Raw genomic sequence first — 24,141 nt, 5'->3', positions numbered from 1 at the left:
GTCAAGGCATCTTAGGGAAATTTCAGACCTAGATGTAAGGTCCATCACTTAATGACTAAATTTTGTTTATTTATTTGTTTGTCTGCTTCTGTAACAACTGTGTGGGGTCAGGTGGTGTGATGAGAAGGCCACACAAGGCAGGGGGTTGCACTTGGAACCCCCTAGAATAGAGTCTGTGCCCCAGACAGTCAATTATGCCAAAAAGAGGCAAGAAAACTTCAGTCAATGGATCAGTGAAACGACGAGGAAGCTTATCTTTGCCTGAAGCTCCAAGTGTGTGGCTAGGCAGAACCCAAGTTAAACTCTCCATGAAGTACAAAAATCTTATGTCACAAAATTATAGGGAAGAAAACTAATCTTGGACTAATGAAATCCCTTAAAACCCAGCAGAAATAAACACGTCTATTGAAACAACCGTAATTCAGGGCTTACATATGAAAATAGTGCCAGTTAAAGATAAGCTCACAATTTAAAAAAAAAATCATAGGAGCTAAATTGTCACTATGACAGAGTCAGGAGATTCCCCAAACAGTAGGACTCATAACCCCAAGAACTGGAGATAATTTTAAAAAATAGGAAAGTGACTAAAAGAGAGCTGTGGATGTGGTGAACAGGGAACACCTCTACACTGCTGGTGGGAATGTAATCTAATATAGCCACCATGGAAAGCAGTGTGGAGATTCCTTCAAGAACTAAAAGTAGGACTACCATTTGATCCAGCAATCCCAGTACTGGGTATCTACCCAGGGGAAAAGAAGTCATTATTCGAAAAAGATACTTGCACATGCATGTTTATAGTAGCACAATTCACAATTGCAAAACTGTGGAGCCAGCCCAAATGCCCATCAATCAACGAGTGGATAAAGAAACTGTGATATATATCTGTGTGTGTGTGTGTGCGTGCGCGCGCGTGGTGTGTGTGTATGTATATGTGTATACATATATATGTGTGTGTGTATGTATATATATATGATGGAATACTACGCAGACATAAAAAGGAATGCATTAACAGCATTTGCAATGACCTGGATGAGACTGGAAACTATTATTCTAAGTGATGTAACTCAGGAATAGAAAACCAAACATTGTATGTTCTCACTGACATGTGGGAGCTAAGCTATGAAGATGCAAAGGCATAAGAATGATACAATGGACTTTGAGGACTTAGGGGGAAGAGTGGGATGGGGGCAAGGGATAAAAGACTATGAATATGGTGCAGTGTATATTGCTTGGGGGGTGGGTGCACCAAAATCTCACAAATCACCACTAAAGAACTTACTTACGCAACCAATATCACCTGTACCCCAATAACTCATGGAAAAATAAAAAATAATAAATTAGAATATAAATAGGGAAAAAATAAAATAAAAAATAAAAACTAGAAAACATAAGTAGAAAATAGTATACTATGAAAAAAGAAATGGTGTTTTTAAACAGAATTTGTCGAATGAAAAATATAATAATAATTAAAAGCTCAATGGCTGGATTAAGCTACAGATTAGTCACTGCTAGGGATAAAAGTGGTGTACAAAGATGCTTCTGAGGAACATGCCATGAATAAAGAATTAGAAAACATAGTAGCTAATATCAAAAGGTCCAAATTGGTCTATTAAGAGTTTCTACAGCAAACAATAGAAAGGATGGGAAAGAGGAAATTCAAAGACATAGTGGTTGAAAACTTCCACAGCTAATGGAAAACATGAATTAGCAGGTTGAAGAAATATACTAAGTTCTGAATAATTTTTTTAAATGCATACTTACAATGAAGTAAAACATTACACAAGAAAAAGAGAAAATCTTGAAAACAACCAAAAAAAGGTTAAATACAAAGGAACAACAATGTGAGTGAGTTTAGACTTTCTATAAGAAATTGTAGAGTCAGAAGTTAAAGGGAGTGGGAACTTCAAGGCGTTGAAGAAAAGGAACCATTAACAATACCTGCACAACCAGCTAAACTATCATTGAAGTCAGAGAAAAAAATAAACATATTTTCAGACAAACTAAGATGGTGTTTACACTCATGGATCTTCAATGAAATAACTACTATGAAATAACTACTAATGGATATACTTTAGTAGAAGGAAATTGAACCATGAAAAAAATGAGATATGAGAGGCAATTGGGAACTAAGACAATGGTAACCACTAAATAAGAATTTACTATGAAAATATTATAATATCATTAGATGGTGACAGCTCTCAAAAAAAGACATACGTGAAGTCAACAAATACATACATGAAAAAATGCTCATCATCACTAATCATCAGAGAAATGCAAATCAAAACCACAATGAGATACCATCTCACACCAGTCAGAATGGCCATTACTAAAAAGTCATAAAACAACAGATGTTGGTGAGGTTGTGGATAAAAGGCAACACTTATACACTCCTGGTGGTAATGTGAATTAGTTCAGCCACTGTGGAAAGCAGTGTGGAGATTTCTCAAAGAACTTAAAACAGAACTACCATTCAATCCAGCAATCCCACTACCGAGTATATACCCAAAGGAAAAGAAATCATTGTATCAAAAAAAAGAACACATGCACTGGTATCTTCATTACAGCACTCTTCACAATAGCAAAGACAGAGAATCAACCTAGATGCCCATCAATGGTAGATTGGATAAAGAAAATGTGATACATATACACCATGGAATACTACACAGCCACACAAAAATTAAGTAATGTCCTTTGCAATAACATGGATATAGCTGGAGGCCATTATCCTGAGAGAACTATGCAGGAATCAAAAACCAACCACATGTTCTCACTTCTAAGCAGGAGCTAAACACTGACTACACACGGACACAAATATGGGAACAACAGGCACTGGGGACTACTTGAGGGAGAAGGGTGGGAGGGAAACATGGGTTGGAAAACTATCTATCAGGTACTATGTCACTACCTGGGTGATAAGATCATTTGTACACCAAACCTTAGCAACACGGAATTTACCCATGCTACAAACCTACAAATGAACCTAAAATAAAAGTTGAGAGAGAAAAAAAGAAACATTTAAAAAGAAAAATAACTCATGTAAAAATCTAGGGATACCCACTAAAATAAAAATATTACAATATTTTTATATAATAATTATTATTAAATAATAATTATTATTGCAAAGGATGTGATTACTATAAAAATGTATACCTTCCAAAGCAACAGAAGGAAAAAAATGAAAACCTATGAAAAGATAATCAATGCAATAAATAAACATATAAAGAGCCTGGTGAAAAGACAGACAAAACAGGATGGTGGAAATAAATCCAAATGCCTCAGTAATCATACTAAAACCACATATATTAAATTTAACAGATAAAAGCCAGAAATTTTCAGATTGGATTTCAAAAAAAAACCCACAAATTTAAAACATAAATGACACAAAGTAAAAGAATGGAAAAGATAAATACTAGCCAAAAGAAAGCTTGTATAGCAATATTAACATACAAAATAGACTCCAAAGAGGGGGGAAAAACATTATTAAGGATGAAAAGGATTTTTACATCATGGCAAAAGGAACAATTTGCCAGTAAAATATGGTAATCTTAAATCTATATTTATCCAACAACATGAGTTTAAAATATAAAAAGCAAAAATAGACTGAGTTATAATAAAAACTAATCCTTGTTAATGGGGATACAAATTGGTACAATCACATTAAATTCCATATTTGCAATAATTAGTTAAGTTTAAAGCTGCCCTTAATCTATGATTCTACTTGAAACTATAAATCTTAGGAAAACTTACATGAGTAAGGAGACATGATTCCTCTGCAATATTGTTTGTAATAAGGAAAAACTAAAAACAAATTTTTAATAGTTGCCATCAGTAAGGGATGGATGATACAACCATGTAATCTACACAGCAGTTTAAATAATCAGCTACAAGTATTAATCTGATTAAATTCAAAAATATATTTAATGACAAAATGTGCAAAGAGCATGTGAACTAGGAAATCATTTATGTAAACTAAAAAATACATAAGACAATACTATAAATAATTGTAAGTACAAACATAGAAAGTAAAAGTATGAAGCAGAGGTGAAGGCTGCACAAGGTCCTACTGATTTTGAAGAGGGTGAAACATGCAATGCAGGGGGAAGCAGCCTCCTATAGTAGCTTCTATATCCTCATTTTATTTCTTAAAAAGTATTTTTACAGTATTTTTTAATGACAAACTGTTAAATTTCACTTGGATGATGGGTACATAGGTACCTTCTATCCTCTGTATATTTTTGTATACCTGAAATATTTCACTATTAAATATAAAACCTTACCATATTAAAAAGTATGGGTGATTTCACTTTTTAAAAATACACTAAGTATAACTGTATGTGCATGTATATACAATGTGTGTGTATATATAATGTATATGGTTTTGATATTTTTAAAGGCTATGCTCAAAATATGGATAGATTATTGCCAATTTTTATTTACTTCTTTATATTTTTTCCTAATTATCTGATTTTTTAAAAAAGAAAAATATTATCCTCTTAAAACCAAGGTAACCACAAGCAGAACAAATCCCCTCCTTTCCTCTTGAGATATTTTATTCTTTACAACCTTTATCTCACCAACTGAAAATATTCTCAGTTTAAAAAAAAAAACAAAACAGACTGGTCAGAATCCAAAATAAGTTCTGAGTCATTTTTTGAGGCTCCAATAAAAATATAAGCAAACAAAAATGCATAAATAAAAAACTAGTGCAAATGGTTTTTCTTAAGTTTTTAAAAATCTCTATCATCACTAGCATTTTCAGAGCACCCATTACATGCAAGCAACTGCTGGCCCCATGTTCATAAGCATTAGAAATACTGACATAATAGATAAAAAGTCTGAGAGTAGAGAAATTTGTGAAAGTTTTCGCTGATATTTTTAGGCAAAAAGAAAAATAAACCATATTGGCTTTGCATACAGTTTATAACTAAAGCATGTCTAAGAATGTTCTTTGAAAATGATTCCAACATCAAGTATCCCTTTTCACTATTTTCATATTTACTCCAGAGAGAAAGATGGAGCTGTTCAAATGTTAAGTTTTAGCCACGAAAGGCACTATGACAAACTGGATAGCCAAGCCCTCTTTAGAACTGCCATCACAAAATGATTGTCTTAAATGACCACAGCATTATTACCTCAGTATTAAACTGCCGTTAAGTGTAACACTTGCTTTAAATTCAACGACTTTGATCCACCTTGAATTACCTTCTTGGATACGTAATGCAATCCCGTCAAGAAAGTGTGTGGGATGAGCCTGTTCTGTCATCGTTAACAAACAAAACCTTCTCCATCTGACCAGTGATCTAAAAGCAATTGTTATGAACAGAAATTTCGTTCTTTAACAATTTATTTTTTTAATCACTTCCTAATATCATCTTTAATGAAAACTTTTTTAAAAAAATTACTTAACTGACTACTTAAGATTCTCAACCATACTTGAAACATTTTCAGGGCTACTTTACCTCAAATTAGTTGTTTAGAATAATCATTCCCTCTGAAGAGACCATTTTTGAGATCTGTTCTTTCTTAGTATGCCTTCTCAAATCTGCTATTAATGTTTCAGAAAGTTTAATAGAACAGACTGTCCAGGGCAGGCGATTGGAGCTGCTTTTCCACAGCCTCCAAAATTACAGATTGATTTTGACATGGACTCTTCAACTAAGGGTTCCATCCCACTTAGGAAAGGGAAAAACTACTGAAATGACCTCTTTTCTAGGCAACTCAGTCTAGCTAGAGGATTTATAAGCAATCCAACCAGTACGGCTGGATAGCCTGTCAGAATCTTTTGTGTGCGTGTTTCTAAGGGAAAGGGGGAGTGGAATTTTTCCCATCCTATATGCAGGAAGGAGCTATGAAGATAGGCATTGAGTAGATCTAATACATATTTCCTGAGTGTCTACTACTTTCAAAACATTTCAATGCAGTGAAAATAACACAGGACAAAGAAAGAAGACTAGGATACTGACGGAGGCTCTATCAGGAGGCTCCTGATTGGTTAGCTGGGTGGACTTGAGCAAGCCATGTAATTGTTCCTGGCCTCAATTTCCAGAGAAATAGGCAATAGACCACACGAACTTTCATATCCTTACCTTCATACAAGTTTAGGATTCTGTGATTCACTGTTCACTAAAGGGCCTTAAGACTTTTGCAAGAAGGCAAGTAAACCATGCCCACTATCCTCTGTTTACCCTGTACCATACCTTCTATTCCAGAGAGATAGCTTCTAACATCTCATGCATGCCTACTGGAAGCTCCGGAATGTAAACGCAGTCTTCAATTCAGTGCTTTGTATGTACCTTTTGACATCTTAACAAATGCATAAGGGATGCCAAAAAATAAATTATCAAGGGTTTTGTCAGCCAGACATGAAGAGAAGAGGATAATCTTTGCCAAAAAATGTCCTCCCACATACACAGAAACTGGTTATTGGAAGTAAGAGGAATCCCCCACCTCCCCAGAGCAGACTGTGCAGAGGCGGGCGCCCCTGCCAATATTCGAGCCTCTGCCAAAAGCAGAAGCAGCGTGGGGACAGAAGAAAGCTCTGCCACCCCTGCCACTCTGAGTATTTACGGGGATGCATTCCAGCTTCCAACAGAAACCTGCTGGCAGAGGTAAATATTCCCTTCTGTGGGTGCGGAAGGGAATTTCAATATGACGGTTGTGAAACAGCAAAAATCACATCAAGCCTTGATAAAGGTTCTTTTTTGCATAGCAGTTCAGCATTTCTCTTTAAGCAGTCTCAGACTTACAGACTCTAGGCTGGGTTCAGGAGAAGGATGTTGACTCCCTCAAAACAGAACAATCAAGATCCAAATCTTCTGATGTTGGTATAAGGTTTTGAGAAATGGACAAATATTGACTTCAAACCCTAACAATGAAATCCTAAGTACAGTTTATTGAATCACTAAATACAACCAGGGATATGATTCATTGCTATTTCACCTCAACAGCAAAGCAGTGTAAAATAATGGGAACAGAAACTCATTCATTACTCCAATCAAAGAGGCATATGTGATATTCAATCTGTAGGATCAAGACAGGAAGAAAACTCCTTACTCAAAGGGTGGGATGAGATTTCAATAAACAAACCATGGTTAAAGATGTTTCAAATGTAGTTTTAAAGATGATTTGGAAAATGCAGCAACTGTTTCCTGAACCAAAGAGAATAACATGGTTGCTTTGAAGAAGTCATGGCATAAAATGGTTAGTGATGTTACTAAATGGTGTTTTAGTCATCTCTACAGTGCTGAAAAAACTGTACACCATTTCCCTGTTTTACATGATGGGCCTGGAAAATAATCTTGAAAAAAGAACTCTTGAGACTATTGTTTTTTGCAGCAAACTAATCTACAAATTATGCTTACATAGAAAATGACAAGACACTATCACCATTGATGGCTGAAGCAACGTGATCCCAACCCATTCAGACCCCTTGGACATGATCTTTGCTCAGGCTCACATGTGAAGCCGTATTGACACTGAAGTACTTAAGACTGATGTAACACATCTGCCCATTGCACACCCGCCTCTGATATTTTAACTGGTCATTTCTGGCCCATAATCAATGATGTGACAATATTTGTTGAAAAATTACTTCATTTCTATTGCCATAACACTAGGTATATATTTTTAAATAGCACTCTATTGTTAGAATTAATATTTTTTTATCTTCTGGTATTTCTACCTTACAAGATCAAATTCCTTAATATTAGGGACAATTAAAGAAGACAGCATGACTTAATACCCAGATCCCTTGGTCTTCCTCTCTGTACTATCTATTTCCGATTGACTTAGTCAGCTAAGACCTCGGACAAGATCCCAGCTTTTAGCTTCTCTTTGGGTATCTACTGATCTCTCTGTTCTATCCAACAGAGATGCCTGCATGGTTTCTTCATTCATAATTTGGCTGGTTAATTCCATCAATGAATTCTTAAACAATTTTGCTTCTATGATTTTGTAAGTCTATACTGTCTGATTCAATCTTATGGAATCCTAGCTATATTCAACTACAAATAGTTATTAAACACCTACTACATGTCAAGAAATGTGCTACTCACTGTAAAAACCAAAATAAATGAGGAACCAAAAATGAATGAGATGTCAAAAACTCACAATTTAGTGAGGGAAATAAATCAAGAAACACAAGTTATGCATGGTAAGTGCTAGAAAGTACAGGTGCACAAAGTGTTATTGTGGTAAGAAGACAGGCACAAAGTATAGCAGTGATCTCAGGGAAGGGTGGTTAGGTGTTGCTTCTAAGATGAAGAAATGCTTGAGCTGTATCTTAAAAATGAGTATATGTTAGCTCAACAAAGAGAAGAAAAACAGGAGGGAACAGCTAACACAAAGGCATAGAATCATGTTGGGATTTGAGTTACTAGGCGATGGGAGACACTAAAAAATGTATCTCTGTCCAGGCATCAAGAAAATGGACAGATAGGCTGACAGTGAAACTGGAGGTGGAAAGGCTTGTTAAGAGGCTACTGCTGTAATGATTTGGGCAAGAAAGGTTCAAGGCCTGCACTGAAGCCATTGCAGTGGAAATGAAATGGGTAAGAATGAACTGTGCATACTGCACTGAAATGGGAGGCAGGATAAAGAAAATGTAGAAACTTGTTGGGTGGGAACAGGGAAATAGTGAGGGCAAAAGTAAGAAATGGCTCTCAAGTATTTGGTTAAAGCTTATTTTGAGATAATAACATCTACTTTTATTAAACAGGCTATGCATTGTTTTCTAGGTGATTTATATGCATTATCTCATTAAGTAATTTACATGCATCACCTAATTTGATCTTCACAATAATACTGGAAGATCAGTATCGATTTGACAGATAAGGCAAATGAGATGGAGGGTAGGTAATCTGTACAAGGTCACTGGGTTATTAAATAGCAAAGCAAGATTCTCGCTCCAGAACCCCTACACCATTCCCTGGGATAAAGAATCTTGAAGGAAGTTTAAAAGAAGTGAAATAAGATGGTGAGTTTAGTTTTGTGCATACTGGGTTTCTGTTTCCGGAGCTTGTGAAATATACAAGAGGAGACTTCTAGTAATACTATGAGCTAACAGGTAGATTCTAAGCTAGAGATAATATATTTGGGGATCTTCAGGTTATTTGTTGGAGCCTGGGTATGGGAATTGCTACAGAGTTTAAGAGAGAGGGAGAGAGAGAGAGAGAGAAAGATGCCTTTAATTTCTGCCTGGTCCTTAAAGCCTAACATCTCAGGTATCCAATCCCAGATTACCCTTTTCTTTGAGTGAACACATTGTCTAATTATATCAATGATGGGGCATGGGCAAGGGAAATATCTGAGACAGTGGTGGCATTAATGGTTTCCGGAAAGAAATCTGAGGTTATGGTGAGTCCTTGCCCTTTTGGTCCAGAAGAAAATAAAAATCCACTGCATATAATGAACCAACATAGGTATTATAACTGATAACTAAGTATTTCTTAAACCTTTTTGTCTTTCCACATTTATTGCACTTCTATGGGTGTCCAAGCTGTGGCGCCAGAGAAAGACATCACACTACCCTCTAGGGGCTGGCAGTCTGGTGAGAAGGGGCGCAGGTAAACTGACATTTACATCACAAAGCAGTGACTGCTGTATGTATGTAGTGGTTCTCATTCTGAGGCATTTTTGTCCCCCAGAGGACACTAGGCAATGTCTGGAAACATTTTTTTGCTACAACTTGGGGTAGAGCACTACTAGCACATAGTAGGTAGAGGTTACAGATGGAGCTAAACATCCTACAATGCATAAAAGTTATTCAGTCCAAATTATCAATAGTGTAGAGGCTGAGAAACCCTATTGTGATAAAGGTGAGCTGACAGCAGAGCAGTGAACAAAAACCCAAAGGTGCCTGGGAGATTCAAAGCAGCCTCACCAACATGGAAGCTGACTTTAGAAGGAGCAATTTGCCAAGCTAATATTTCAATACCTGATTCTAGCAGACATCTCCTCCTTGCTTTGCAGTATTTGCTTTTCATAGTCTCACTCCATTACAGTATCAAGTAAGAAATACTATTATATGCAACACATTCCCCTCCATGCTATGGAGGAGAAATAGTCATGAAAAAGACAGGATTTGTACCTTTAAGGGTTTAAAGAATACTCAGGTTTGTCAAGCTTTTTAACATACTTTATCATTTAATCCTCAGCAGTCCTATCAAGTAGGCAGTACTAGTTTCACTCTGTAAAGTCAGAAAGAGCTCACTGAGATTAAATGACATACTGTAGCCCACATAGGGCTGCTCTGATACACAATGTGTGTTACATTCAGATGATACGGTAAAAAGCCGTGGTCATTTCACCAAAACACAACACATTTGAATTTGCTCTGCAGCTACGGTTACACAACTTCAGAATGCTTCTTGGTTAAAACTATAATAGATGGCACAGAGGTATAATGAGATCTTATTTCTCCAACATTCAAACCACTGAGATTAATTAAACAAAACTGTATGACTTATAATCATATTTATCAGATCCTGAGATTCAGTAAATGAAAAAACAGTTAAATTATATTCAAAAATAATTTGGAGGTTGTTGCGCATTTCATTTTTTATACTTTTTTTTGAAAATTGATAAGCATTTACAGAAATTCATGGTTAAACAGAACATCTCAGAAACCAAAACACATTTCTGGCCATTCTTGACAAGAACTTGTAAGCAAAATAACTTTTATTAGTAACTCTTAGGTATCAATGTGAGCAATTTTTACATGGCTAATTACTCTCATAAAGTAAAACATATTAACAAAGAACTGGATGGGGATCCTAGAACTTTAACAATGGAAGCCCATGTAATAAAATGAACCCAGGGAATCTCGAACTGAGTCCCTGAATTAGCACGACTGGCCTGGAAGTTTTACTGAGTACTTTTGAAATTTCTGAGAAAATCTGAAGTTCTGTGGATCTCTCTGAACCCACAGATGCTGTTAAAATCTGGCCTGTGATATTATGTATCTAAAATTAATGATTTCTCAAAATTCTAACAAACTATATTATTGCTTCCTTCTATTCAAAATATTTTGGTAGAGGGTCCTAGGATACATATTAACTGTATCACTTTCAAGCTCCTAACCTCTTTTTTCTCTCAAATTGTTCCTTACATAGGATATAGAGTTGTGAGTTGAGGGAAGAAGCGACACAGTGTCAAAACAGACTGCCCATTTGAAAATCTGTACTGGACCTTCTGGTCAGTGCACTACAGGAGAGAGTGCCCAGGGCTGGAAATCAAGAGAGCCCATAACTGCTTCTGCTTCCACTCATATCTTGTTGTGTGACTGGGTAAAAGCCGTGTCATTTCACCAAAAACATTTAGTATTTTTATCAATACTAAATCTTCATTTGCTCATCTGTAAAATCAGGGGACTATATTATAAGATCTTCTAGTCTATCCAAATCTAACAATCTATAGTTTGAATCTATTTTACAGTTCTACTTTGTTGAGAGTCAAAGACAATGTCTTTGACTTATCTAAAGATAATGGAGCTAGACCGTAGTGCTACTTTCATATTATATTTATTTTATATTTTCTATAAAATTCATTTTATCTTATGCTTAGTCAAGAAATCATTGTTCAAAACATGATTTAGGTTTTGTAAATAATTTCTCTTAAATGTACTAATTGGTGTTAAAATTACTCCCACTTGCTTATGTGCCAAATGTCATGAGTTAGGTGATTTTATAAACACACTTATCTGCAGTGGTTGATGCAATTCTCACAAACTGGGGGAATGATACTTTCTATAAGGCTATTCTAATGTTTTATTTTTTCATTCTTGTCAAGTTTAGTATTTCCATTTGAGTAATGCACTAGACTTGCTGTAAAAATAAGCTATATATTTACAAATATAAAAATGAATAGCCATCATTTCTGATAACGAGATTGAGAAATATGATTATCTACTTATGCCACTCAGCAAAAGAACCAATCATCTTATTAGAAATAGAAAAAAATAAGGATATATAAATTTAGATTATGAAGCAGTGTGCATGAATGAAAACATGTACAAGCAAGAATCCACATTTAACATCCACACAAACAGAACTTATCTAAGCAATGAATTGTCACACCCTGAGTTTACACCTCATGTTCCTTATTGAGGACAGATATAACACCTCTCTTGATAATTCATTCCAGGGGGTTATCAATTTGGGAAACATCCACATAGCTAATATCCTAATGTTGTAGTTTATTTCCTTTTTAACTCGTTATTCACTGGTAGATATCTGAGTCCTACAGCATCTGAAAGCCACTGTTATAAGCCTTCTCTTCTCCAGAATAATCCTAGTTCCTTTCACATTTTCCAACTTCTTTTTTTTTTTTTTTTGAGACGGAGTCTTGCTCTGTTGCCCAGGCTGGAGTGCAGTGGTGCAATCTCGGCTCACTGCAAGCTCCGCCTCCCGGGTTCACGCCATTCTCCTGCCTCAGCCTCCCGAGTAGCTGGGACTACAGGCGCCCGCCGCTGCGCCCGGCTAATTTTTTCTATTTTTAGTAGAGACGGGGTTTCACCATGGTCTCGATCTCCTGACCTTGTGATCCACCCGCCTCGGCCTCCCAAAGTGCTGGGATTACAGGCGTGAGCCACCGCGCCCGGCCAATTTTTCCAACTTCTTAAACAAACCTTATTGCTTGCCTAGAACTTCAACTCCTTCACTTCCTTCTTTTTGGTTAACTACTAAAACCGACACAGCAATCTCCAAGGGATCTCCACTAGTGCAGAGTATAATAAACTTACTAAGCTTTAAACTGTTATTCTCCCCTTTCCTAAGCAGCATTTGCCATGCTACCTTTGACTCCCATACAACTCATCATGAAAACTTCCACCTGGGAAAGGAAAATTATTTTGAAAATCAGAGACTAACCATAAATCAATTCTCTAAGACTTAGGAATACCTACCCTTACACTTCTATATTCTTTCCTACCTTCAAAAAGGCAAACAGGATTTTAAAAGCTTTTTAAGAGAAAAGACACCAGAAATTGGATAGGGCTCTAAACCACTCTAGTAAGAAATTTTAAACCTAAATATTCTCAAGTCTATTTGCCAAAGAGCCTCATGCATAACTGTTTTGGGGAAACATAATTAAGAGTATGGAAACTAAGTCACAATTTCAATCTAGAATTCTCTTAACATATTTGAGTTCTGTTGGCTTAAGCAAATGCAAACAAGACTTAAGAAGCCGTGTGGCCAAGTCCACATGATGGCATTCAAACAGAAAAGAAAAGGGTTGTTTACCCTTTTAAGAACTCTATCCAGGCTGGGCGTGGTGACTCATGCCTGTAATCCCAGTACTTTAGGGGGCCGAGGCAGGTGGATCACCTGAGGTCAGGAGTTCGAGACCAGCCTGGCCAACATGGTGAAACTCCATCTCAACTAAAAATACAAAAATTAGCCAGGCATGATGGAGGGTGCCTGTAATCCCAGCTACTCGGGAGGCTGAGGTGGGAGAATCATTTGAACCTAAGAGGCAGAGGTTGAGGTGAGCCGAGATCGTGCCATTGCACTCCAGCCTGGATGACAGAGCGAAAGTCTGCCTAAAAAAAACGAAAACAAACAAACAAAACAACAACAACAAAAAACCGAAAGTAACTCTATCCAAATAAAAATATCCATTCTGCTACAAAGGAATTATGGGAGATTTTGCAGTAGCCTTTAATGCTGTTATATTATTTTTACTATAAACATAGGTAAAAAACATTCTTTCCATTTAGGCATCTCAGTGTCTTGCACTACCACCTTCATATAAGAAACACATATTGCCACCAAATGATAGAATTAGAAAGAATCTTAAAGGTCAAGTCCTCTTAGCATTGATAATTAAAGGCCCTCTTCTGCCCACTCACTTCAATAGCATTAAAGGATTATTGATGAATGAACCGTGTGACCGCCTCCACCACAACTGGAAGGTTTCAGGTTTAGAAATAGGTTCTCCATGAAAGAGTGCCTGGGAGTACTGCAGGAGTGCCTTATAAAAAGATCTGGCTTCTAAATGATGCTGGCGAAGAAAAAGGAATACACCTTTGAGCACAGTTTTAAAGTAACAGTATGTTAATGCAAGGCAAATTTGTTTTATTTGAAAATGCCCCAAGTTCTTATCTGTTGAGAAGACATTCTTACTATTTCTTGAGGGTTTTTTGGTTTGTTTGCTGGAATTTTTTGGTGAAAACAGAATCTCAATGCTAATCACCCAGAGTATCTTTTAAACATCCATGGTTTCCTTTCTGCACTAGAAGTTGATGTTTGAAAGGTGTAAGGATTGGAACAATTTTGCATCCATGTGGAAGGAAAAACCAGACATCTAAGATGAAGAGGGTAGAGCTTTCCTAATCTCTTCCCTAGATTCTCTCTAGTGGTCTAAAAAGATAATCAATTTCAATTCCCACGTGCCAGTCTTTGGCTGACAATAACATAGTTTGTTTTAGTGACTCTAAGAGTAGCTTATAAAAGGTGCATCTTTAGAGCAATCACAGTTTGCTCTGACAAGCAGAATTTTGGTCCACAGCAGTTTTCAGCTCTGTTCTAAGCAAACTCAGTGGCTACCCCTTTTAGCAAAGAAGACTTTGAAACACTCAAGTGCTGCACACAGAAGATACTTCTACGTATCCCAACCCTTCCTCTGAGCATCGGTGAATGAGATTGGTCCCTGTTCAAGCTACTGGATTTACTGTATTGGAGATCATTTATCTTAGAGGTATGGGGCTGGGATTACTTAGGGAATGAAAACCAAAAAGCTCTCTCAATACAATAGATTATTTTCTCCCAAAACTGAATGTTAGTTATTTTATAAACCAAGTTACACACCTAGACACATACACACAGTAAAATGAAGAATAGAGAAAAATCCTAGATAATTCAAGTTTAAGAGTCCCCTTACAAACACACAAAACAATTTTCTTCAGGATATCAACATTATTTCAGAAACATGGGATTTTCTTCTACAACTGAAGGATAATTTTCTCAACTGTTCATTTTGCATTTCAAGGCACCTTTTGCCAAAGGGCAAAAGGTGATCCCTAAAAATTCATCTGCAAATTATTTCTGTAGTTTATGTAAAATAATGTGAGATTACATAGCATCATGAAATGGTTAATGCTCAGACTCTTAGAGAAGGTTTTCAAAAAGAAAAACAGCATGAAAGATTACAGGTTACAAGGTTATAAACCTCCTTTTATTCCAAGCAGAACAAATACAATTTTGAAATTACAGAAGAGCAAAGAAAATTATTTTTTTCTGTAGACAATGAGCTTCTAATTAAGGGCCTTTTCTCTTGGGGATTTGTGTGGAGAGAAAAGAATGAGAGGAATGAGGAGCAGTCTTGCTAAAACAGCCTACTCTATAAAATGACCTATACAATTATTTTTACAGTGAGTGTTTCACCAGAGCAGAGACCTATCTCTATCTCAATTTAAAAGTGCTTATTGCAAGGAACTTTGAAATGTCCAAATAAGACATCTGGTTTATTTAACCAAGCTAAAGAAAGAATTGCCTGACAAAGTCCCACCAATAAACTTTGTTAGCTCACTGGAAGAATAAACCCATTACAAAAATCATCATAAAAAGTCACCATCCAGGTTATCAGTCTCCCAGCTCCCTGACGTCATTCCCTGCTGTCGCTCACCTCCAGAGCCAGGTGTCCCAGGAAACCCTGGCTCTCTTCAGTCCTTTTCAGTGGCTCTGTGTGCTAAGAAATTAAGAATTTTTATTGTATGAGCTCCATAACTGACAATGTCGCAAATTTAAATGCATGAAGCATAATGTCAACAAGCCAAATCCTCTTTCTACTTTTTTCTGTCTGACTACTTTCTTCCACATTTATATCCAAAAAAATATATTAGAAATGACTGAATGGTCGTGTGTTTCTTTCTGCCACCGGATGAGATGCTATGATAGAGATAAATCCATTTGCAAAAAGATAATAAATAAATGTACTCCAAATGTAAATTTTTGTATATTAGAAGAAAAGCAAAAACAATCCCAAACTGTCTAACATCCTCAAACTTCTAAAGAAAATGAAAAAAAAAAATCTTTCAGGAAATTTTATAGGAGCGTTATCTACCCATTGACCAGTTCACTGTAATGTGATTTGACCATCACTTCAAAGGTTAAGCTTGATAGAAAATACAAAATATCTAATGACACATATCGGAAACATGCTATGCCTTTCTGAATCAAGGAAACTTCAAAGGAAAGTTTGAAGTGTCACAAGAATTAACATTTCTTTTTTTATTAATTAAAAACAATAATTTTCTGGCCAGGCAAGATGGATCATGCCTATAATTCCACAACTTTGGGAGGCCAAGGTAGGAGGATCACTTGCAGTCAGGAGTTCAGGACCAGCCTTGGCAACACAGCAAGACCCCATCTCTACAAAACATTAAAAATTCACCGGGTGTGATGGCATACACCTGTAGTCTCAGTTACTCGGGAGGCTGAGACAGGAGGATTACTTGAGCACAGGTGTTTGAGGGTACAGTGAGCTATGTCATGCCACTACTTTCTGGCCTGGGTGACAGAGTAAAAACCTTTAAATAAATAAATAAAACAAAAATAAAAATACAGGTAACAGAACATTATACAGCCTTTAGAAAGGCATGTTTACAAAAATTTCAGTTACATGATAAATGCTTATAATAAACTACCAAAAAGCATTCACAAACGGCAAGCTTATTTCTTATAAAAGACTAAAACAACTTACAATGTTGAGAAAGTACTTAACAAGTGATTTCTTCTTTTCTCTTTTTCTTTTCTTTTTTTTTTTTCTTTGAGACAGAATCTCACTTTGTCACCCAGGCTGGAGTGCAATGGTGGCATCTCAGCTTACTACAACCTCCATTTCCTGGGTTCAGGCGAATTCTCATGCCTTAGCCACCCAAGTAGCTGGGACCACAGGTGTGCGCCACCACACCTGGCTAATTTTTTTGTATTTTTAGTAAAGATGGGGTTTCACCATGTTGGCCAGGCTGGTCTCAAACTTCTGACCTCAAGGGATCCCCCCCGTCTCAGCCTCCCAAAGTGCTGGGATTACACGTGTGAGCCACCACTCTCAGCCTCTTCTTTTCTCATATAATTTGAATAAATTATTCCCACAAAGTTCTTTGGGTCCCATGGCCTCCAAAGTTTTAATACTTGTCAGAATTATTCAAAAAATTTTTAAGGGGAAAAAATAATCTTTTGTACTCATAATGAAGACAGTATTCACCATGTCTTGATATTCATTTTTACCTCGATGCCAACCACCTGTGATTTGTTAAAACACTAAAAATTTAAAGGAAACTAAAAATACTTACTAGCTTTTTAAATCATAACAGCTCATAATTTATTGATCAGTATTTTCAGAGACCCAGAAAGCTATATCTGGATACACAGCTGAGTGAAGATGGCTATGGGAACCAGATTATTTGCCATCTCCAGGCATTCAAGTGTCCAAACTTCAATTTTATTAAGACGGCATCATGAATGTTTCAAAACATCAAAGTGAATAAGGCCAAGAATGGGAGCAGACTATCCCCTGTCATGAATACTCCCCACGTGGCTGCTGTGGAATGCCGGCATGCTGGAACTTGCTGCTCACCTCACAGTGTCTCATTCTCTTCAGGATGGCATTGCTGACTTCCCAGCAATCAGGAAGAGAAAAATTCCAAGCCTAGGGTGGCTCTTTTTCTGAGCTAGTTATTGCCCTTAGTTTGATATGACGTGTTCCTCAGTCGAGTGTCACTGTCTTGCCCGATGCCACAGACAACTAATGAATCCCATGCAGCTGCCGTCTTAATTCAATAGAATGTGACAAATTTAATAATGTCTGAGCAAATAGATACGGGCCATAAGGACGAGTCACAAACACAGTGTAACATCATGCCTGGCCTCAAGGAACTCACACAGTTCCTTGGGTGAGATGGTTTGCTTCCTGATCTAGAGTCACTAGGAAAGCCCAAGCAGGTGCCTCGAGGAACCTGGTCACAGACAAATGACTTCACACGTAACACAAATGTTCCTGCTTCGTGCCACTACCTTGCCCCTTCCCCAAGAAGATGGAAGGATAAGTTCTTGAAGGCCAGAGGAAGGAGGATACTTTTAGTGGGGCTGCAGTCATTACCCTGAATCCATACACTAGTTCCCAAAAATCAAGCACTCGATTCTCCATCAACAGAGCTGAAATGGGCTCTAATTTTTGGTAACAATGCCAGTGGTAAAATCATGGAAAAAAAAAAATCATTCATGTTCCACGCTCCACTCAACTCTTTTTGTTGTCCTGAAGACATTAGGTCCACTTCTACTACTTACGGCCCTGGGTTTAGGATAGAGACAGAAGATAGATCAGTCACTATCACTTCATACAAGCTCATCTGATGGCATGAGCAAAGCACCCTGAAAGTGCTGGAAGGTGCAACCAACTCTCCTGAGACAGGCCGGAGAAGACTCCATGAAAGAGATGCACTAATTCAAGGTGGGTCTAGAAGAATGAAAAATGCTTCCCCAGCAAGGACTTCCCATCCAGGCAGAGCTAACAGCTGTTTCGTGGAGAGCATGCATGCATGCAAGGCAAGTGCATCCAGGTGAGAGGGAATGGAGAAAGGCAAGTGTGAGCCAAAAGGGAAGGGAACAACACTGGGCAGTGTCCACTTTGTGCCACATACTGTGCCAGATCTTCACTTACATGACCTTTCATACTGCCCCCCCCACCAACCTCCTAAGATGGTCATGCTGCCCTGCACTAAACTGGGGCTCTGCAAGGTGAAGTAATTTGCCCAAGGTTTCATAGCTCTTAGGTAGTAATGCTCTAATCCTCCTGTGATTGTCAAATTATCCTTGGCAATGGGATTCTTTCTTCCAAACAAAGTCTCAAGTGAATCATAAGTAGCCCAGATCATAAAAGGTTCACTATATATATCTTTAAAACTATCTTTGAAGGAGAGCCACTTCAGGAAGGCAGCCAGATGGCGGTGTGTTCTGGAGTGAACGGAAGAGGAAGCCACAGATCAGAGAAACTGCAGACATGTCGGCTAACCAGACTTTCAAATGTTAACCTTCAGTCAGCAATTTCTCAAATTCTACTAGATAAACTATGGACCTAAAGGGTAAAAACCAAAGAAACCTTTCTGGTTCCTAGACTTGAATTTTAAAATGACACTGTCTTTCCATAAACTTTTAATTTGCACATCTCAACAACAACTAAAAGGTAGCCTCCCATTGTCCAGGTAGAATATCATCCTGTCTGTACAGCATAGCACAAGGCAGCTTTGAGACCGCCCTCAATGTTCTGCGGTTGTCACAGAAACATGGTGGACGTTCTCTGATCGCTGAACTGGGAGGAAAATTATTAGAGTCTCCGGCACTGTAATCCAAGCCTGATACTTGTTCTTCTACAACTTCTCAACTGATGTATGTGTCCAAGGGGAAGTCAACTTCCACAAATATAAACATCCTCTCTCATCAGGAAAACAGCGCCACTTCCCTCACGGGCCATCTTTAGAGATGGTTCACCAAAAGGCACAGATTTGAAAAAAACAAAACTATATTTTTTTGGTTAGGGGCAGGCAAGAGGATAGATCATCAAATACAGCCAGCAATATCTAGCACTGCTTCTTATGACACATTGCTGATAAAGGTCATCCATAATTGACAGACACTTATGCCAGGACAGATAGGACCACTGATAAGTTCCCCTTCTAAGCATTCAAATAAGAAGAGAAAGGCGCCAAAGGATTGATTGGAGGCTTCTTATTAAACAGGAGACCCTGAATGGCACTGCACTAACTCCCAGATGACTCAAAGTCTAGGAGAGTTTTCACCTTATACTTCTAAGTCATAACTTAAGAGAGCACTATGGGTATATTAAGCATTGTTAGGTGCTTTGATAACTTCATTTTTTTTTTTTTTTTTTTTTTTTTGAGACGGAGTCTCGCTCTGTCGCCCAGGCTGGAGTACAGTGGCCGGATCTCAGCTCACTGCAAGCTCCGCCTCCCGGGTTTATGCCATTCTCCTGCCTCAGCCTCCCGAGTAGCCGGGACTACAGGCGCCCGCCACCTCGCCCGGCTAGTTTTTTGTATTTTTTAGTAGAGACGGGGTTTCACCGTGTTAGCCAGGATGGTCTCGATCTCCTGACCTCGTGATCCGCCCGTCTCGGCCTCCCAAAGTGCTGGGATTACAGGCTTGAGCCACCGCGCCCGGCCGATAACTTCATTTTAAAAATTACTTCTGAAACTTAATTTTTATTTTTTTAGAGACAGGGTCTCGCTCTGTTTCCCTGGCTGGAGTGCAATGGCATGACCACAGCTTTCCACAGCCTCGAATTCCTGGGTTCAAACATTCCTCCTGCCGCGGCCTCCCAAAGTGCTGGGATTACAGGCATGAGCCATCATACCCAGCCTTAATTTGTGAATAGTGTAAAAATTGTAAAAAAATGAAAAGACTATGTTGGTAGATTAGAGAAACATAAAATAAATGTAGTTAATCACCTTAGGACAATGCTCACACAAGGCTGATTTTGAATTTTTTCATATTCATTTCATGTACTACCAGTGACTCTCTACTACGTATTTCACTGTAGGGAAATAAGAACAAGGATGTGATGTTCCCTTAGGGTCCACCATCACATACAGAATGGGCCAAGATAAGCTCCCAAATGGGAAGGCTAAATGAAACCTCCAATAAAAGTTGTCTTTTCTCTTCAATTTTAATGAGCTAAAATGCATTCATAATAAAAGCCAGGGTAGCCCTCAGAGTCTTCTGGTAGCTATTCAATCACTTCTTTACTAAATTTTATGCTTTCCTTATAGTGTCCTGGCAAATAGCTTAAACTTCTATTTGTGGCTTTAAAAACATCTATAACAAAAATAATATATCACCTAGTAGTAAGCCTGCAGATGCTTAAAAAAAGTATAACGGCCTACTAAACTGGAAGGCAGCAATGGAGTTGACAGTAAGAATATATTAGTCATCAGCATGATCATGAAATTGACCTTCAGATGCACTATTCTATCATTATTTTATTGTGAAGGTGTAACTATGTCTATCCTGTTCTAACAGTACCAACAACTACGACATGAAATTCAAAAAAAAAAAAAAAAGCTTTTCAGTAACTTGTAATCCCATTTCACTCAAAAATTTGAAGGTTATACTACATCGGAGTTGCACTTGTAGATTAAACTGAAGAAACTGAACCCAAATATTCAAAAAGGGCTTCAGAAAGGACCATGTGCGAACAAAGCTTTATTGCGAATATCATGTAGCTTTCATCAGCAGTAGCACACCCCAGCTTTTCTCCTACTACTAAGGCTGCTACTTTTCGGCTGCTACTTCTCTATACATCCTGAAATGTAGAAATTTCCAAAGTTGTTCCTAAGCCTCCTTCTTTTCTCAATCTCTATTCTTTCCATAGCTTTATTTATCAACTACATACTAACGATCCTTAAATTTAAGTCTCCATTCCATATTTCTCATCTGAGCACCAGCCCCATCTGTCTGTCTGAGCTCCTGCCCCATCTGTCCCATCTGTGCTCTTTCCCCTAAGATGTCTCACAGGCATCTCAAATTTAGTGTGCCCCATACTGAACTCATGTCCTAACTAGTCACACCGACTGGTTCTGGCCAGTCTACGCAGAATGCGTAGTAAGGGTTTTTGTATCCTCTGCTTCACTGTTTGACATTGGAGGGTGGAAAAGTCCATCCATCCACAGATCGTGTTAACCCCACCATTTTTTGTAGGTGGGACCCATGGAGAGGCATGAAGCTCAATTGCGCATGCGCACATTTCTCCCTTCGTTAATATTTATGACTCTCCTATGGCTTATTGAATATGCTCATTTGGCCACCACATTCAGCATAAATTCCTGTTCCTTTTGTTCCTGCCTCTAAGTATCTGTTTCTGGCTTGTGGCTAGAAGCTATGCTTCCCAGCCTGTCAGAATGGCCACCCCACAGGCTGTAACCCTTTATGAGAAAGAAAGTCTCCCCCTTTTCTAAATTGTAATTTTTTCCAATTTAACACAGTGTTGTCTGAAAAATTCTCCACACAGCTCTCAATCAACAACAAAATTTTGTTCACACCTCCTGTGGTTTGAATGTGTCCCCCAAACTTCATGTGTTAAAAACTTAATCTCCAATTCAAAAGTGTTGGAGGTGGAACCTCTGAGAAGTGATTAGGCCACGAGTCCTCTGCCCTCATAGATGGATTGATGCCATTATGGAAGGAGTGGGTTAGTTATTATAGGAATGGTTTCTTCATTAAAAGAATGAGTTGAACCCCCATATGCTCTCGTCCTTCTGCCATGAGATAACGCAGCAAGAAGGCCTTCACCAGTTGCCAGCACACTGATATTGCCAGCACTCTACTAACCCAGCCTTCAGAACTTGATAAATACATTTCTTTTCTTTTCTTTTTGAATTACCCTGTCTGTGATATTCATGTTACAGAAGCATGAAATAAACTAAGATACCATCCAAAGTAAAATATCTCTCCCTGGGCTTGGGAATTCTCTGGGCTATTCTTACTCAAGATTTTTTTTTATTTTTTACTTTTTATTTTTTTTTTGAGACAGAGCCTCACTCTGTCATCCAGGCTGGAGTGCAGTGGCGCGATCTTGGCTCACTGCAACATCCGCCTCCCAGGTTCAAGTGATTCTCTGCCTCAGCCTCCTGAGTAGCTGGGATTACAGGCATAATCCACCATGCCTGGCTAATTTCTTGTATTTTTAGCAGAGATGGGGTTTCACCATGTTAGCCAGGATGGTTTCGATCTCCTGACCTCGTCATCTGCCCGCCTCGGCCTCCCAAAGTGCTGGGATTACAGGCGTGAGTCACCGTGCCTGACCAAGATCTTTATTAATATCACTTTCACATGACCACATGATTTCTAAGAACACTGAATTTGAGTTCAGGCCCCATCAGGCAGGCCTATAACTGACACAGACACCTGGGATTTTACTCACTGAATATTTCTTCTGAGACTAGTAATCAAAGTGAGGGTTAGGCCCAACAAAACCCCCACTGATGGGCCTGAACTCTAATTAAATATTCTTAGAAATCATGTGGTCACATGAAAGTTATATTGATAAAGGTTAGCTTCCTAGTAGATACTTCCCATACAACTCAAAGTCCAAAGTTTCCTTGTGACCCCAACAGCCTCTGTGAGCCCCTGCTTTGTTCTAATCTATGCTAATGCTACTCACACAGTCCAAGCCAACTCCCACCCTCCACACTGACTCCTCATGGCCTTTGCACTTTCTATTCCTCCCGCAGCGCACTCCTTCACCAGATATTCTAATGATCTCTTCCCTCACATCATTCAGGTCTCTGCTCAAATGTCAGACCTTATCAGAGACGCCTTCCTTGGCCATGCTACTCTAACCCCATCCTAATGGTTTTTAGTCCCTGGGCTCTGCTTTATTTTTCTTCTTACTATTTGTCACAACAAATTATACATGTACTGTCTGTCTTCCCCAGCTGGAATATAAGGCTCATAAAGACAGGAACTCTGTTTTGTTTCCGATTACATTTCCAGTGCCTAAAATAGTACATCGTAAGTACTCAGAAAATATTTATTGAATGAATAAATAAAAGAATAAATGAGTGAGGCTCTACTGGAAATGAAAGCAGCAGGATTGAGGCCTCTTCCAATCCAAAACTGCAGGAGGACTTGGAGGAACAGCTTAGGTTACTGTACTCTGAAGCCAAAGGGTCAATATGTAGCCCCACGTGCAGGAGGATAAAGAAGGGAGGGCTGGGTTGATGGGGCTCTAGGTAGGAATAAGTCCCAGAGGCCTGCAGCCAGATAGGTCTCCTGCCAAATAAACAGATGAGATTGTGGCAGTTGGGGCAGGAGAACAGGGAATCCCTAGGGTGATATCTCTAGAAACGAGAATTGCGGTGCAGGTGGCCTTGTTAGTTGGAGACGGATGGCATGTACTGCCTTTTTATCTGTGACTTCTTTTTTGTAATCTGTCTTTTCAAATCACTTAACCAAATACCAGACTAAAGGAATTCCTGACTTAATTCACAATCTCACTCCTCATTACTGCCACCCCAATGTAGACTCAGGGAGTACCACATAGCATCTTACTGCAAAACTCTTTCCCTTGTGCTAAGTACTTAGAGTATTACGCAATGGCTCTCTAGCCTGTGAGTTTCTTGAGAAAAGCTTG

The 24,141-nt window shown here is 38.3% G+C and overlaps 1 protein-coding gene across 5 annotated transcripts in view; it reads right to left on the bottom strand.

The window, feature by feature from the left end:
• TMEM200A (transmembrane protein 200A) overlaps nucleotides 1-24,141 on the bottom strand; it is an 84,760-nt gene that overhangs the window by 49,311 nt on the left and 11,308 nt on the right. For 2 of the 5 annotated variants that reach the window (XM_025384528.1, XM_025384532.1), the window contains exon 2: nucleotides 15,622-15,684. The exons of 1 other annotated variant lie outside the window; for it this stretch is intronic. The gene's annotated coding sequence lies outside the window, so the exon portion shown is untranslated. Of the gene's footprint in view, nucleotides 1-5,459; nucleotides 5,537-15,567; nucleotides 15,685-24,141 lie in introns of those variants that run through there. 2 more of the 5 variants (XM_025384533.1, XM_025384534.1) reach the window with 2 other exon arrangements.

Source organism: Theropithecus gelada, chromosome 4 (genome assembly GCF_003255815.1).
Source record: "Theropithecus gelada isolate Dixy chromosome 4, Tgel_1.0, whole genome shotgun sequence".
NCBI classification, from domain to species: Eukaryota; Metazoa; Chordata; class Mammalia; order Primates; family Cercopithecidae; genus Theropithecus; species Theropithecus gelada.
This window is presented reverse-complemented; position numbering and strand designations above follow the sequence as displayed.